Source organism: Saccostrea echinata, unplaced genomic scaffold (genome assembly GCF_033153115.1).
Source record: "Saccostrea echinata isolate AGI-Se365-2 ecotype Australia unplaced genomic scaffold, CSIRO_AGI_Sech_v1 ptg000002l, whole genome shotgun sequence".
NCBI classification, from domain to species: Eukaryota; Metazoa; Mollusca; class Bivalvia; order Ostreida; family Ostreidae; genus Saccostrea; species Saccostrea echinata.
The window spans coordinates 19,921,400-19,926,694 of record NW_026889751.1 but is presented as its reverse complement, the minus strand read 5'-3'; positions in this window follow the sequence as shown (position 1 = coordinate 19,926,694).

The following is a 5,295-nucleotide window of genomic DNA, read 5'->3' as shown; positions in this document are numbered from 1 at the left end:
GTGTAATCCTATTAACTTCTTTAGACTAATTAATTTTTAATTATTTTGTAGGCTTAATTTGATGTTTACATTTGCTTAGGAACAACGCTCTCCCACTTTATTTTGAAGTAGCCCTCAGAAACGTTAAAATTCTTTAAAACTTTTATTGAAAAATAGAAGTGTCTTTATTTTAAAGATAAATGATATCCAAATATAGACATAAACACGTTTATTTAAGACTGAACAGTTTTAGAGAGCAAATACTCTCTTTTGCAAAATTTCAATTTTTTCAAATAAATGACCAATTTTAGTTCCATGGCAACTGCAGCTATTTTGGATATTTAAACACCAGAATCTTGGAGAGACACTTACATTATGTACGTGTAGTTTGATATACAATAAAAAAAAATCCATTAAAAATAAAATTATTTTTTTTGTTGTAGTTTTTGTTTACATGGATACAGTTAAAAATTTGTCCAACCGACTATATTGTACCAATATTTTTTTTTTTTTAGAAACCATTTAAATTTTGACCTGATCAAAAAAAAAGAAAAGATTTTAATGCTTCAAAAGAATTGGTTGAACGGTTACAGAGAAAAAAAGAGATTCAAAATTTTCAATTTTCATAGGAACTGGTCGCCATTTTGAAGAAGAGACACTTGTAACAATATGTTGCCCCTCCCTCTCATATATTAGTACAGCCAAGTTATTTTATTGGGGGGAAATTGGCTCGGGAGAAATCGCACTCCATTTAACCATTACACAGAGTAGGACTTCTCCCCGAAAAATTGAATCTGGTGTGGGATTTCCGTAGGGAAAATGCTAGTCATTTTTCAATGGGTGAAATCCTACTCTAGAGCCAGTTTTCCGGGGTGGTGGATAGCCTTCTCTACAAGATCGGATTTAAAAAATCCAGATAAAAAAAACAGAACTGATACAAAGACGGAGATAACCCGGGCCCCGTTTTAAAGAAGAACTCAGGACTGAGATCAAAATGTATTGTAGCGAATAATTGTTTTTTTTTTTTTTTTTTTACTTATTTTTTTTAACAATTAAGAAACTTGTTTATACAATATGATTTTAATTAAAAAAATACTAGGTAGGCAAGATGTCAGAAAAAGCTAAAATTCTTGTTCTTAATCTTGAGTTCTTTTGTACAAGGGGGGCTTGTGACTTGCCTCTCGTATTTTCACAAAAAAGCCAAGGGGTGGGAGAATAAAATACTCTTTTCATTGAATTAAATTCAATAAAAGCCGACGCTTTAAAAAAAATATTCCAAAAGTCTACCAATATAACCAATGGATACATTTTTGGTTGATAATTCGTTTAAATATTTTATTTTAAAAATGTTTGCTTGTTATTTTTAAATGTTGTAACCTTCTCGGTGAAACTATAGGGAAGTATTCAATAAGCTGATTTTAATTGACAGAAACCATGATAAAAAATATCATTTGAAAAAAATAACAAACAATATCAATTATTAATGAGAAAAGCATCGACTCCATAAAGAGAGAAAATGTTGGGGGGTTTTCCTGTATATGTTATCGTGTTATGTTATGTTATGTTATCGTGTTCAATTTTATCTTCGAATTGGGAATGTCAGAACGGAGAAGCGGAATTCCGGATCTATTTATTTTTTGAGTCAGTAATTGTTATATTAAAGGCGTAAATATTTTATGGCAAAGAAGGCGGTAAACGTGTTTGTATGTTAACTAATTTTGTTTTTTATTATTAAAAATATAATTAAGAAAGATATATATTCACTTCTTTATGAATTTTTAGAGACATGTGAATGATTTTCTATAGAACAGAATAATATGTTTAATGAACTGTGAATAAACATTATTGTCAATTCGATTCCTAAATTCTCTCTAGGCTAAAACATTTGGTAAAAAAGGAAAAATATCAGTTAACCATTACAATCAATAAAAGTGCACACACCAATGCATTCACAATCTTAGGATATGTTTATGCATATGAATACTTCATGCAGCATAGAACAGACTTTACAAAAAAACTTCTTTCTTTCATTTATTTCACCCATATAACTTATCAATCAATCTTTTATTTATTATTTTTTTCTAATAAATTTTGACTATGAAAATAATGTCAATATTTCTAGAGGACATTAACATTTCTCATTTTTCTTTATTCTCAATTTCCTTTGCATCTTTGTACATGTAAACGACACAGTAACTCGAGCATGTTACATCTTTGTACTTACAATGAACTTCGAATCCACACTCAGAGCTTTGGAGAATCTACTAATTTTTTTTTTCTTCATTACTTATTGACATTTTGCAAACAACGTTTAAATTATTTTCATCTCTCCAAAATTTTGTAAAAAAGCCATAACTGAATTCTACAACATACAGATACAGATTTTGTAATTAAAGGCTCCTCTAGGTTGAACCCTAGGATTTGGCTAATTTGGTCATATATAAAAAATTTAAAGTAAAATTTAAGTAAATCTTCACTTAATCATCTCCCGTTACAAGGTGTGGCTCTTCACCTGAACAAAGTTAACCTGAATGAAGGACTTTACTAATAAATAAATGTATCTACAACCAGTAGAACTTCTACATGTAGGTCATGAAAGTAGGAACGAGTATCAATACATAAAAACGTATCATGATATATTGGTATGTTGACTTGTGTATCATGATACGTATCATTTTTTTCATTCTTGTTCTTGTTCCCTAAAAAAAGTTTGTTTTTTTTTTAATTCTAACATCACTGTAATATCTTCAGGATTGAAGTATTCTTCAACCTACAGAGACATGAATAGCTTTTTGGGTTTCAAGTATCAATTAAACAAAAATCTTCTTTTTTGGGTATGGATTTTCAATTAGAATTCACATCATTTAGTTAATCTTTTTCCAAAAATAAAATTGCTTATAAATTAAGAGATAAAATTTTCTGGACTGCCATACAGGTAATCGAATTCAAGCCAAACGTATTATGATATACACGTATTTTGTTACACTCCCACAGGAAAGTATGGTTCCTACATATGTTTATTATAAGTACATGTATATAAAGTTGAACTTCTATATCTTGAACTTCAATATCTCAAATAACATGGATATGTCAAAGTAGTTTAGAAGTCCTAAACACCATTTCTCAGTGTATTTTACCCTCTATATATTGAGCCCAGGGTAAAGTTTTCATGGTTTCATCAATTTTGAGATAACAAAGTTTGTCTTACCATTTATTTTTAATAATTCAAAAAAAATTCACAAGTATACAAATAAAACACATCCACATTAGCTAACAATCTTCGGAAGAGAATTATGTAAATAAAATTCATTTTTCTCATGAAAAAAAGTAAAATTAATAAAATTACTCTAATTAGATTTTGGATAAATTTTCAAAGAATAATTCAATAATACTGTTTGGGAATCTGAATTTTTCAGAGTCTGAATATTTTATCACGACATCAAACCAAACCTTACGGCAAAATATCTCGCAAATTCAATTCCTAGATCTTTATTTAAATCACAATATATGGCACATCATAAAAACAAGTACATGAATACATGCATAATTAATCCCTAGTTGTAATGATTAATTCCATCCAACAAGAAATAATATTTTATTTAAATCTCCCTGTCGTGAATTACATGTAATATAACTAGCGTAAACTTAAAACCATTTCAATAATATTATATCTCCTATATAATACTTTAAAGATGCTTAGACACAGATTTGAAGTTAAAGTTTTCTCAAATTTTCTGTATAATATCACGACTTATATATTGCAATAGCATTTCATACGAAAATATAATTAAAAACTTATTTTATCTAGAAATTATTGGAACTACGAATTCCTGGACGCGTTTGATTAACACATCCTTGCACTTTTACAAATTTTATCTTTATCCTTAACATTTAAGAAAAGAAGTGATTTTGTTGTGTATTAATGAAAAACATTACATCTATAATCCAGAAAATTCAGAGTAGAAATGTGCGAAATCAAACCCCCTCACTAATATCGTCAGCCCGTGCTCAGTGTTGTGTACAGTTTAACAAATTGAATACACCCGTGAAACGTAGACTGTTTTTGTAAACAGGGCACGAGCTCTGTTATTGTTAATGTTTACGATTCACCGGGTGTGTTCAATTGTTAAAGTCTGCACACACCACTGAGCACGGACTGACAATACTGTGAGTGGGTTTTGCTTTCGAACATTCCTACTCTGAATTTTCTGGATTATAGTTTTAATATTTTTCATTAATACACAACAAAATTGCCACTTTTCTTAAGTATTAAGAATAAAATTAACATTTGTGAAAGTGCAAGGATGTGTCAATCAAACGCGATCAGAAATTTGAAGTTTCAATAACTACGAGATGAAATAAGATTTTTATTATATTTTAATTTGAAATGCTATAGCAACATAGAAGTCATGAAATGATACAGAAAATTTGAGAAAATATTAACTTCAAATCTGTGTCCAAGCACCTTTAAATAATTCTCATTCTTAAGTATCACAACCATTACACATTGTTTGTTATAATTTACTGAGTATGTTTAGATGGTAGTCAGACATTTGTTTATTAGATCGGAGTTTGCTGGAGAAGAATTCCAGGATCCTCCCCCAGGAATCTTCCTGAGCGTAGCTGTGAGCCTTTGTTTCTCCTCCCCATAGAAATTCAAATTCTAAAAAAAAAAATATCAACAAAGTATGGTAAATGTTATTTATTTGTTCAAAAAAATATATTATTAAAAAAAACAAGAGGCCCAAGGGCCTTAACAGTCACCTGAGTATGCTAGTAATATAACTCTGATAAGGATCCATGGAATGGTAAATAATAATAATAAAATTATAAAAAATAAATTTAAACTCAAATAAAAAAAGATAGAGGGTGATCAGGTGTCATCAAAATACATAATCTAGTAATAATGCCAGGGCCATCTACACCATCACTATTCTGGTACATAACAAGAGCTTTTCAAATACCACACAGAATATTATATTCACAGAATACACACTCTGACCATTAGCCTCATTTGGTTTTCGTATAATAATGGTTAATGTACAATTGTAAGTTATTTTTGTCTAATTTTTATCCATCAATTATTAAGGTATTTTGTCTCATTTTTATTCATCAATTATTTCCAAGTCTACCTGACTATTAAAACTATGAAAATACATTGGTGCATTTAATTTGTGAGTTTGCAAATTCTTTTAACTTCCGCCAAAAATAACCCCTATCGAATAAACTCTTTGTAACATATATATTGCAAATTTTTCCTACATAAAATTATAAAGTTAAGAATCGAATTTAAAAATTTCAAGAAAAAAAACCACT